At 43.0% G+C, this 13497-nt stretch overlaps 1 protein-coding gene across 1 annotated transcript in view; it reads right to left on the bottom strand.

The window, feature by feature from the left end:
• ATP8A2 (ATPase phospholipid transporting 8A2) overlaps window positions 1-13497 on the bottom strand; it is a 236978-nt gene that overhangs the window by 58826 nt on the left and 164655 nt on the right. The window lies entirely within an intron of this gene.

The raw sequence follows: 13497 nt of genomic DNA, 5'->3' as shown, positions 1-13497 counted from the left end.
TTTTAAAATTAGAAATCTGGCCAACGCTTCAAACGGGAATGAAACAGTCTCTCAACAAAATGGTGCCGGGACAACCGGATATGCAAAAGAATGAAACTGGACCCTTACGTCACGTCATATACAAAAGTTAACTCGAAATGGACCGATGACTTAAATGTAAGAGCTAAACTGTAAAACTATCAGAAAAGAAAAGAAGAGTAAATCTTCAGGACCTACATCAGGAAAAACACCAAAACACCAAAAGCATAAGCAACGAAAGAATGAGGGGACAAATTGGGCTTCGTTACATTGAAAAATGTTTGTGCTTCAGACAATGCCATCCAGAAAATGAGAAGACGACCTACGGAATGGAAGAGAATATCTGCAAATCATATTCCTGATAAGAAACTCGTATCCAGAGTATATAAGGAACGCCTACAACTCAGTAATAAAGAGACAACTCAACCAAAAAAATGGGCAAAGGATCTGAGTAGATATTCCTCCAGAAGATATACAAATGGCCAATAAGCACATGAAAAGATGTTCAACATCATTAGTCATCAGGGAAATACCAATCAAAACGACAACGAGATGCCACTTCACATGAATTAGGATGCTATAATAAAAAAGATAATAACAAGTGTTGTGGCAGAGTTGGAACTCTCATACCTTGCTAGTAGGAATGCGAAATGCACAATCACTTTAGAAAACAGTCTGGCACTTCCTCAAAAGGTGAGACACAGGGTAACCATATGACCCAGCACTTTCGCTCTGAGGTACACACTCGAGACCGCTGAAAGCACACACCCACACAAAAACTTGTACGCGAATGTTCCAGAAGCATTATTCACAGCAGTCAAAGAGCATAAACAACTCACATGTCCACCGACTAATGAATATACAAATGACGTGTAGTATATCCCAATGGAATATTATTTGGCAATAAAACAGAAGTGAAATGCCACAACATGGATGACGCTTGAAAACATTATGATAAATGAAAGAAACCGGTCACAAAAGACCGCATATTGAATAATTCCATTTACAAGGAATGTCCAGAACAGGCAAATCTATACAGCCAGAAATAGATTAGTGGTTGCCTAGGGCTGGGGGGTGGGAGAAACTGGGAGTGACTAATGAGTACAGGGCATTTGGCGGCGGGGGAGAGATGATGAATATGTTCTAATATGGACTACGGTGGCACCATCTGTGAACATCTTAAAAATGATAAAATTGTACATTTCAAATGTGTAAATTACACGGTAGGTGACTTTATCTCAATAAGGCTGTTATTGAAAAACATATCTGATCACCTCATTCCTTAGTTCAAAATTTCAAAGGTTTCACATCGTCCTGAGGATCAAGTCCAGATTCCAACGCAACTTACAGATCTACGTGGTCTGGCCTTCCCTCGTTTCTCCAGTCTGATCTCGCATCACTCCCCTCAAAACAATGCCTACACACAGTAGGTGCACAATCAACACGAGCACGGTGGACTGATTTTATGAAAGCACTCAGTAGTAACAGCTGTAAATGAAGCCAGTCACCCTTCAGAAGGCACATGAAAATGAGAAAACAAAAAACAAGTTATATAACTTTTAAAGGAAGCGTTTATCCAAATTTCCAGTCAACGCTTTTTTTTCTTTCTATTCTAGTGTCCAAGTGGAGATCCGACGAGCACTCTGCATTCAGAATCACAGACAAAGGGCTCTCTGCCTCCTCCAAGGGCTTTGCAGTCTCTCACATGGGGGTCAATTTCCTACACGCAGGTAGCCCAGAATTAGAAAATACGCAGATAATAACAGATAAGCAGGTGCCCCCGAATTAGAAAAATAATGAAAGGAGAAAAGGGGTGACTTTGCTAGCATACACATTTTCGTCTCCATTGTTACATCATCGATGCTTTCAGCATAACTTGAGTAACTGTCGCGGGAAGGGTGTTGTTTAAGGAGGGCACCACTCCAATTCATTCACTCTCAAAAATTTATCGAGCGCCCCCGCCCACCCCCGCCCTGCACTGACATCGCCTCAGGTGCTGGGAATGGAGCAGAGGACAAAAGAAACAAAATGCCTGCTTTCACAGAACTTACTTTCTGCTTCCTGGAGACAGGTGATCAATAATTAAAACAAAAGTTCCGTATGTCTCATAGTGCTACGCGCTCTCAAGCGAAAACAGAGCTAAGGAAAGAGGAAGCGGTATGGACTGAGCCAGGTTCAAGGACAGCCTCACTGGGAGACCTGAATCGAGGGAGCGTGTTTGCCACTTGGCGTCTGGCTGAAGGACCCATGCATCCCATGATGGTCCCGAGGCGGCAGCCTGCTGGCGAGCCCGCTCGGGGAACAGAAAGGAGTTCACGGTAAGCAAGGTGGAACGGTACCCCACTAAGGCCTTTTCATGTTCCTCTCAGACGTGTGAGAAGCCACCAGAAGGTTTTTAGCAGAGGCACAAGCTTCTCTTTTAACCCCACTCTGGGCCAATCCAAGCTGAACAGTCAGGGCAGCCAAAGAAATCTACCTCCGCCTACAGCGTTAGAAGAGCTGGTTTATTTAAGAATTCAATCTACCGGAGACCAAAGCATCTGCAGACGTGACACACTCATACTTCACGGTACAAGCCACATAGTTCTCACTGTCCTGCTCTTCCTCTACCTGGACCAGGAGCCCCACAGAGACAGGGCCGTGCCGATCTGTTCCCCGACACTGCCACATCCCCACGACACGTCAGGAGCCTCGGGGAGGTGTTTGGCAGGGAACATTCTGTAACACACACCTCGAATTCGTTCAGCATACATGCGGATAGATTTCAGCTGGATTCTCATCCCGAGAAACACTGTGACCTATATTTGAAATCATTCTTAGCAGACATCTAAATTTGCTGAGAAAGACACAGAAAAAATACTAAAGTATAAGCAGAAAAATTTATGAATCATTAACTACTACTAGATTCAGGCTGGGCTCTTCCAGGATCTTGGCTGAAAATCTTAGCTCAGGGCAATGGGGTGGGTTTTTTTTCCCCCCCATATAATATCTACGTGAAGGCTAGAGCACTCAAAATAATACCGATTATCTTCAGGATTTTGAAAAGTGGGCTGATAGAAATTTGCTCTAAATCAATGTCCTTTCATGAAGACATAAAGATATGCTCGAACAGCGTAATGCACATAAACTGGTAAAAACTGCTAAGCCAATAAAACGTGCCTCTTGGCCCTATCAAAAAAGCGCACTTAGTGAGAATGATGACATTTGTTAGACAGAGTTGTAAAAATGCCTTCTAGGTTATAAAGAGAAGAAGCGGTTTCTGCTTTTTAAAACTTGCTTCCAAACTGAAATATGGAATGAACTAACAGAGCTGGGAATTCAGGAAAAGAGAAACAGACATCATTTGGGGGAAAGGAGCAAATTCTGTAAAATAATCACCATCTATATTTTTTAGGGATTAAGTTGCTAAACTTACCTTAAAACCAAATATATCAAGTTAATCTTAGGATAGTTTTAAGGGAAGGTTGGTATGGGAAGCTAAAGACAGTATTCAAGTTTTAATTCCATGAAGATATCCCTTACATTCGCTTTTGCTTCCATCAGATGAAATAACTTGTCCTTTGCTGGAATGGCAAATTTTTAAATACGAAGCATTCCCAGGTTGATTTTGCAAGAAAGTATTTTTAAGGCTATCATCTGCTACTCAGCCTACCCACCACTCACCCGCTTCTTCCCAATCCTTTTACATACACAAACTCAGAGTTGATGAAGGTAACTCCAGCTGATTAAAAATAGCTATGGCGAGAATTTGATTAATTAGCTTGGGCAGCATGGAAACCTAAGCTTAGTCAGCTCAGGCTGGCGTAACAAAACACCATAGACCAGGTATCCTAAACAACAGGAATTTATTTTGTGATCATTCTGGAGGCTGGAAATCCAAGACCAGGTGCTGGCCAACTTGGTTTCTGGGGAAAGCCTCCTTCCCAGCCTATAGACGGCTACCTTCTTGCTCTGTGCTCATGTGGCAGAGAGCTCTCCACTGTCTCTTATTATAAGGACACTAACCCTATTGAATCAGGGCCCCACCCCTATGACCTCATTTTTACCTTCGTTACCTCTATAAGGCTCTATTTCTGAAAATATTCACATTAGCAGTTAGTGTTCCAACATACACGTTTTAGGAGGACACGAGTCTGTAACACAGTATCAGATTTACTTTCACTATGTCTTTGGTCTCAGGCAAAGCACTGGGCGACAAGCCGCTTAGATCTTTCCTACGTATCCTGGAGTCCCTGGCAGTCCTTCGCATTTCAGCAAATCCATAGCACTGGATCCCGCCCGGAGGGGCTTAACACCCAAAGCCCTGCCTCTTGGTCACCTTGAGGGAGACTGAGTTTTCCCCACCTGAGTGCAGAGCGAGGAAGAGGAGTTTCCTGCAAGGCTGGGACTCTGGGATCTGGAGTTCTGGGGGCAGCAATGCTAACTAACGAAGACCACCTCGACACCTCGAAGGTGACAACCCTCGTGGTTTCTGTGCCAGCTGAGAGGAGTTCAAGAACCTTTCCTAAAGGGGGAAGTGCTGAATCGGCCCGGCTCGCAAGCCCGAGGTGAAACGGCAGCCAGGTAAATACACCTGACAGAACCAAACTGAGCTGACACAGGAGAGGCTGCTTCTCCGCACTACCTTCTAGGTCAAGAAAATTAACGTTTAAAAGGAAGTGCCTCTTCCAAGCCGACAAGGCATTTGCATTTTCTCCAGCGGGAGAAGAGGGGTCACACAGTTGTCCTATAAAGGAAGATGGCGGCCTTGTTTAGCATCCAAGGTTGCTTCGATTGTGATTTACATTCCCTCTAAAATCGTTTTCTTCTTAAAGCCAGCCTGGTTCACGGGGGAAGGAAAGTATTTGCCTCTCGCCCTATTTAAAAGCATCCGTCACCTTCTGCAAGATGCAAAGGGAACCCGCCTTCTTGAGGAAACTTCCGGTTAGGCCAGCTCCGAACACAAAACCTGGGGCTTTGCAGCTTGACCAGATTTCATTTCCAATCCGTCCTCATCTTTTACATGTGTTGTGTCATGTTTTTTCTAAAGTCATATTATGTTTAGGCTTTTTGCCCCCCAGAACGTAATCCAAGGGAAATTGTGTTTGTGTCCTTGAGTCTTTCTCTCTTTTTCATCATGCAGTGCACAAACTAAAGTGACGGGTCACAAATGGCCATTCCGTAAAGTAAACTAATTATAAAGTAAATAAACAAGGAAGCCCTTTCTGTAGCTTCAGACAGAGTGATGGACTGTCACTGCAGGAGTCTGGACCTGGGGGACACCCAGCTGCACCGGACCTGGAGATGACGCAGCACCTCGAGATTCTGGAGGGTAATTCCCGCCTGCACTGTCCCCTCAGACATGGCCTGTCCTACGGCGCCATTGCTTCTTCCCCATCCTGCCCACCGTGGCTACGTCCGCTTACTGAGAGTTACTGGTTTGAACTCCTCACGACTACAAATTTGGACCGCGGTCCACTGCAGAGAACCTGAAAACTCAGCCCGACGGTTGTTCTGTGTCAGACGCAGTCTCCCACCTGGTTGAGGTCGTCGCTGAGGCTAAACCTCAGTGCCGTCGGGACCTCCCACCTCGCGGACATGTGCTCGCGGCCTGCCCGACACGTGTGCGCGCCCTCTTCGCCTGCTCAGGACTGCCGGCTCCTGGCCTTTGTCCTGAAGGTCCTTCCTCGTGCCCGCTGGAGTTCACTGCCGGGTTCAAACCTCGGATCTGCTCGCGAGAGCTACGGGACCCCAGGCTCGTTCCCAGTCCTCTGCGCCCCAGCTTTCTGCTATGCCACAGGATAACGCGTTTCCCTCCTCCCTCCGGGGCTGCTTTAAGGATTCTCAGAGGCAGTAGATGTTACGTGCTTGCAGGGGGTCTGGACAGAGTGACGATCGGAGTGTTCATGTCATTACCGGACGCCTGCCGCTCGGGCGTAGCTCACTAGGCTCGCTCTTCTCCCCAGATGGGACTTTCACAGCACCTCACACTGCGAATTCTGCTTCCGTGTTCCTATCTGGGTCTTCCCACCACATGGAGCCCTGTGGCAGGCAGAGGCTGTACCGTTTCTGCGTGTTCGTCAACCTTAACTGTAGACCCTCGCTCAGCTTGGGTCACCTTGAAGAGCTGGGCAGTCCTGGGAGCTGCCTGGTGGTGATGCGGTGATCTGCTCAATCACACTGACTCCGGTTTATCCCACAAAAACAACAGGGTCAAATCCGTCAGACGAAATCGATCTTAAGTAGGCCTCGAAGAGGTTTAAAAGTCCTCTTTTTCCTCCCACCGTTATCTAAACACATGTGACGCTTAATCCGAAGAAATCTTTAGCTCGGGACAGTCTTATGTAGAAACAGAGAACTGCAAGACACTGGACAACAGAGTCACACTAAAAACTCTTGGTAGCAGTTTTTTAAAAAAGGAAATGCAAATAGGACCACAGCAAACTCCTGCCTTACATCTTTGACTCTCTGATTATAAATATTTCACGAAATGTTGGTACTGGCCCTAATGCGTTCATTGTTTATTATTCTTAAGTAGCTATGTTTACACCTACATGGGTCAATATACAATCACGGCCATACAGAAATATAAATTCAGATCTCTCGAGTGTCATTAGAGTAAATTAACATCATTCAACGTTTATTTTTCCCTTTTTAAAAAAGACTTCACTGCCTTCTACATTCATCTTGTATTTGTTCCCAGACTACTTCAAAATTCATATTTTGATGTAAAACCTCAGGGTTTCAAAAAAAGACACTAAACATGTATCTTTACCCATATGTGAAATTATCTAGAAATAAACATATATTCCCTTACTGTTGTTTTTTTATGTTTTGGGAAAATATTTCAATATACGGTCATCATCATGATTTTGTAAAGAAAAAATAAGAACTTAAGGTTCACTTATCTGTAAATAGAGAAAATACTGTGATACCAGAGGAGTCCTAACTTCTCAAGCTCCAGTATGTTCAAACACTGCCTATCCATGAAAACAAACAGACGTCAGGAAAAACGCACAACCGATGGACAGACGGTTTTAACTTGGCACTTGTGTATTTGTGGAAGGATTATCTTCAAGCCGGTATATTTACTCTGGTGTTTAATGACTGGTATGTTCAAGTGAGGAAAGGGTACCACTGTGAAGAATTGCTTAGGGAGAGAAAAATGCTTGCTCTGTTCTTCTCGGATGACCCAGGTGTCAAGATTTCGATGGGACGGCGGGGGAAAGAGCGGCTGTCTGTCTGCCTGCCTGCCTGCCTGTGTCTCCCTCATTTGCTGGCCTGTCAGAAACTAAGCCACTGGGAACAGCTCAGCCCTGAAACTCTGACAGAGCTCAGTTAGCTGATTAACCAGAAACAATAGAAACCAAATCTTTCAGCAGAAGCTCTGCTGACCCGGCAAAGCTCTGCAGATGACAGTGCTAATAAAGCTTAGAAGTCACCAGTCATAAAACTCGAACCAAGCCCAGGCTTCCGAGATTTGCAAACTTAAGTTAGCTCCATCCACCTGATGTATCTCCCGTGGACAATTTACTTGTAGCCCTTAGTGGGACTAAACATAAATATCACATCAAGAACGCTAAGAAACGAAACACTCGAACGCTCATCTCTTGTCATCTGTTTCCTCTCTGAAGTGAAGTGAGTTAAACTGGATCAGAGAGGCTTAAAGCAGAGGACCTTTCAGCCACTGTGACAACACTGACGTCCCCAGAAGACAACGTGCCCAGTGAAATGAGTCAGTCACAGAAGGACAGACACTGCACGAGTCCTCTCATGGGAGGCATCTGAAATAGCCTAAGGTATAGCAGTAGACGGCAGGGGAGGGGGGAAGGGAAAATGGGGAGCTGCTTTTCAGTGGGTATAAAGTGATGGTTCTAATAAGAGGCGTTAGTTTGAGATTTGCATAACAGTGTCTGTACTTGGCAATGAGGTAGTGTGCGCTTTGAAATACATTCAGAGGGAAGATCTCATGCTAGGTGGTCTTACTGTACTGAGGGGTGGAGGGGGGAGGCGGGGAGGAAGGGAGAAAAACAAAGGGGCACGAGAAAATATTCAGAGGCAGTGAGTATGTTTACTACCTGGATTGTGGGGGTGGAGGGCCAAACCTGGCCACTCGAATATGTCAATTCTGTGCAGTTTGTGGCTACCTATGTCTCACTAAAGCTGGAAGAGGCAGAACAAAACGGAGGAGGCTACGGCCCCCATGTACTTGCTGACTCTGACCTCGGTGCTTCTCGGATGGAAAGGCCTTACGGTTTCCAGCCATGGGAGGAATGCTGGCCGGAATTCAAAGTCAGGAAAGAGGAAGCGTCGATAGTTCAGGGGGTGATAAACGAGGGAACGAGTCACAGGTATAGACAGGAAAACGGAAAACATAATATTCTGCGGGACCCATTAACCTAAGAGCTACTTTGCATACTCCCAATCACAAAGGTGTCAGCATTGTCGGAGGAAGTGGAATTTGTTCCTCATCCAAATGAACATGACACTTTCTTGTACTTATGAAACATTCTGAACTACTTCACAGGAAAAAGAAATAAAAGCACTTTAAGTACAAATACTATCACAAGGCACGGCTCGGGGACATAAATATTCATGACATATTCCATGGGTTGACTCTTTTCTTTCCGGTTGCTTTTTTTTTTTTTTTTTTGCAGTAGAAAGATGCTGAAGATCGTGGGCTTCTACTTCGGAATTTTGGGCCACAGTTCGACCCGACATCACCCTGTTTTCATTTGGCAAACAGTATTGTCGAAAGCGACAGACGCCAATGAATTAATCACTCGCGAGAGGGGGGCGAGGGGAAAACGTGGAGAAAACGTGGAAAGCGCCACGTCTGTGAGCCTCCGGCCTCCCGCACGGGTCCCACGCGCTGACAGGCCACACAGACGCCGGCGCCCGCTTCTCAGACCGCGGCTGGGAGAGGAGGGGACCGTGTCACCTCCACTGGCCGTTTCACGTCTGAGCTTCCGCACGGGCACACTCGAGTCACAATCGTCAACGGACGGGAACTGCTGCCATGTACACGTGTCGGAACCATTCAGAGGGAACTGGAGGAGAAAGCCGATTTAGCGCCAGCTTTATAACCGAAACACAAAGCTTTCCCAAGAGATGTGCTCCCAATGACATTGCGTATTTTAGAGAACAAACCCTATTATTAAATGCTCCCTGGTAAATATTTCTGTCATGTTATCACTGCCGTAAGTGCTGCCTTTTAATTTTGATTACTTACAGCAGATTTTCTTTCTCTTTTTTTTTTAAAAAAAATCTTTTTCAGTTACAGTTGACATACAATATTATATTAGTTTCTGGGGTACGACGTAGTGATTAGACATTTATATGCCTTACGAAGTGATCAAACTGCTAAGTCTAGTACCCTCCTGACACCATACATAGTTATTACAATATTATTGACTATGTTTCCTATTTCTAGCAGATTTTCTTAAGGGAGAGCTTCCTGTATTTTCAGTCTTATACTAAAATATTTGCCTGCATCTTACTCATGTACTACATCTCCCTATCAAATTATTTTGCTAGTTCAGGACAGGTTAATTCACTTTGCCATTTCTCACCTGAAGGAATTATACATAAATAGCTATGATATGTAACTTTTAGCTGGAGGGAAACAAAACATATCAGAAATCCCTAATGGTCAAAAGTTGATCTTGTTGAGTAATTGGTATAAATTATTTCCTGTGACAGTTTTTTAAGATAAAAATAGTCTTCCACTTCTAAACATAAGGCATCATCAAAATTAGCTTTGATATCAAAAAGTTTAATAATTTTTTCCCCTAAGCTAGAAATAATTCCCTAGAAAGGGATTCCTTTGTCTGCTATGAACTGATACCCCCAAATCTCCAATATGCCAGTTTTCACAATAAGCTATTTTTTTTATAAGCTAAGAAATTGTCATCAATCTAATTTTCATTCTACAGAAGTACTGGTAATACCTGAGGGTGATGAAACATGTTTTTAAACTTTGGGCTTTTGAAAATTGCTTTAATCCAACACGGTGCTAAAGAACCATTACATCCGGGCATACTCATCTTTAGCAGGAGAACAATAAGGCCAGTCAGGACCAAATAAAATTGCTGTAATCGTTCAAATAATAGCATTCATTTTAGAGCTAAACAAACAGAAAGAATACCTGTCCAAAAATGAATTCTATCTTAATTGCATTTAATCAACAAATGGGCAAACGCATGCTAGCATGCTAAGCCACAGTACAAACAACCCAAGGATAGGCTTACAACCTCGACAAGTTAATAATACTCTCTGAAATAGAGTGTCAAAGGAGGAAGTTGACTTACAGCTAAACATGTATGATGCTGAGAAATCACATCTGAAAGAAACTAAAGAAAAGTTTTGTTTTTGCACGTGTGCGATTGGATCCCTACCAACGAGGAGGCCAACTAAAACACCATTGGTGCTACAATTCTAATTAGTGTGTCTGAACTCTGTTTTGATATAATTCTTATGTGTGGCTCACAGGCTAAAAGATACCACACACAAAATGCATAACATTCTGAGATTTCTTATTTATCCATCACACCCCATTAATGTAAAAAGCTAAGCTGAACTGGAGACCAAATCAGAAGAGCCAGTTCTCTTCTATGCTAAGTAGTTTAAAGGCAGGACAGATGTACAGGTTTGGGGATATAAATGAGTCAAGGCTTAAGAGAGTCCAGAAAACGAGTAGAAGATTGAGCCAGCCATGGGAAGAATATACTGTCAGTGTGTTAAAATGCTGGGCAGTTTTGTTTGGTAGGGCAGTCTGTGTTAATTTGCTTTTAGACGCTGCTCATGTTAAGTATCCTGCTCCCAAATTATCTCTCAACTGTTTCCCGTTCTTGGTAAGACTACGATTACTAACCAGAGGAGAACACGTTCGTCCCAGCAGAAAGTGAGCTACTAACCACATCTCTCTCTCATTCTAAGTCTAATAATTTCACTTTCTAAGGGCTAAGGGCACAAATCCTTTTGCAAATTTCTATGCTGCTTACTCTTGAATACATTATTATTTTATGGAAATCATTGGGTGTCTTTACAAAGGTTTAGCTATAAAAATCTTACAGTGATATTTATATTTGTAAAAAAAACCTCTGTTAACCTAAATATCCAACTAGGAATAAATTAAACTAATTATTGTGTTTTCACATAACAGAACACTATTAAGCTTTTAAAAGATATCTTTTTTATTACTATTTGACATAAACTGTTTATAACCTTTTCACTTCATGTATTGTGAACTGTCTAGCCCTCTTCCACTAAAATATATTTGAACTGAAAGCGATCTAGATTTAAATAGCAATTGTGATGAACTCTAGCTGGAGGAGTGGTGAATGCTGTTTTCTTTCTTCTTGCTTATCTGTATTTTCCAATTTTTCTATAAGAAATATTAAGCACTCTTAGAGTTAGAAAAATAAACACAAAAAGTGTTTAGAAACCCTCACTGTACCCACTCTGCCTTCTTCTCTTGACTGTCTTTATTTCCGTGATATCATAGTAGGTTTACACATGTTTATCCCTGAGTTTATCCTGAAAGGCAGAAGTCTGAACACATGCAAGAAAAAAAAAAAAACAAAAAAACGATGCCTCCGACACCCTTAATCTGCACATCCGGTGGAAGTCCCTGCCGTGCTGTTTTCCTTTCACTCTGTCTCCTGCCCAGGGACATAGAGCCATAAATCACGTCTGCCAAGATGGCGGCCCCAGGGGCATGAGCATCACCTGCATTATGGGAGCTGTGGTAGGGCCGGCCGGCCACCGACTTCCTCGCGGGGGACCCTGATGATCCTTTCATGATTCTTTTCCTGACGATATACATGAACTTTAAAAATGTCTGGATGTTCTCAAGGGGTCAATGTCCCCCGCCCTCCTCGAGTCTGTGCCTATAAAATGTATCTCTGTTTTGACAAAAATACCTTCAAAGTAAAAAGAAAAAAAAAAACAAGAAAACATGAAAGTTGGTAGTTTTAAGCAAAGGAATCAGGGAAGACGGAACAGAGAGCTCCTTCTTGAATATATTGAAAATGGTTTACACATTTTCTACATGATTTTTACCTCTTCGGAGAATGACAAATCCTACATGACTCTATGCTAAATAGGTTTCAACAAATTCTGTTTAAAAAATAAGTTAAAAGCAAAGAAATTCTGTTAGAGACTCCAAGTATTAACAGTAACAAACATGTGAGTATGAACTGGCTAACACAGCCAACTTGACAGCAGAGGCCCAGATAGTGTTCAGATATCAGACAAAATGTTTCAAGCAATGGGCTAGATGATGTAAATTTTCTGAGGCCTTTATCTCCTCATTTATGAAAACAAAAATGACAGTTATCAAGGATCAACAACTTAAGAGATTGCAATTTCTGACCTCAATATAATAATTTACTTATAGGGTCCGGTCTCTCTAAAAGTTCCTTAGGTATAAATTTGTATCTGTCGTGCTGTCAAGGCTCTGGCGACCCAGAGGACAGCAGTGGCCACAACCGAGACAGGAAACTCAGAGACCGGAGGAACCACAGGGTGCACAGCTGAGGGGTGTGACTACGCGGTTTACACCTTCTGAATGTAAGGTCCCTAACGAATGTCGGTGCGGACAAGCCCCAGATGTAGACGGGTCCACAGATCTGGAGCTTGAGAAAGGGGCCATGCTAGACATGGGGAGGTCACCTATCCTCAACGCTGACTGCACGTGAGAATCACATGGGGGACTTTGTAAAGGTCCCGGAGTTCTGATTTCATTGTTGGGGATGGGGCCCAGAAATCAGAATCTTTTCCGTTTGATTTCATTCAAAGGAGCACAACTTTCATTCAACACTTCATTTCTTTCCATTCAATAAACTTTTTACTTAAGTGGATGAACTCTTTTATTCATTTATTTATACTTTTTAAGGTAAAGGTCACATATCATTAAATTAACCATTTTAAAGTGTAACAACTCAGTGGTACTTAGTATATCACAATGCTGTACAGCCATCACCTCTATCTAGTTCTAAAAGACTTTCATCATCCCCAAAAGGGAACCCTGGACTCTAAACAGGTGCTCCTCATTTCTCTTCCTTCCAGCACCCCCGCAATCACGAATCTGCTTTCTATCAGTATGGATTTGCTTATTCTGAATACTTCATATGAATATAATCATATAATATGTTGTCTTTTGTGACTGGCTCCTTTCACTATGTATGTTTTTGAGGTTCATCATTGTGTAGCATGTATCAGTGCTTCGTTCCTTTTTTATGGCTGAATAATATTCCATTGTATGGATATACCACATTTTGTTTGCCCATTCATCCACCAGTGGACACTTGGGTTGTTTCCTCCTTTTGACTGCTGTGAATAATGCTGCTGTGAACATACACATACAAGTACTTGTTTTATTACCTGTTTTTAATTCTTTGGGATGTATGCCCAGGAGTGGAATTGCTGAATGATAAGGTTTCATTTTTTGAGGAATAAAAACTGTATAAAGTTCTCGAGATGCTTCATTGTAAAGTT

Source organism: Pteropus medius, unplaced genomic scaffold, assembly GCF_902729225.1.
Source record: "Pteropus medius unplaced genomic scaffold, Ma_sr-lr_union100, whole genome shotgun sequence".
NCBI classification, from domain to species: domain Eukaryota; kingdom Metazoa; phylum Chordata; class Mammalia; order Chiroptera; family Pteropodidae; genus Pteropus; species Pteropus medius.
The sequence above is the reverse complement of the archived record's forward strand: the minus strand, read 5'-3'. Positions and strand labels throughout refer to the sequence as shown.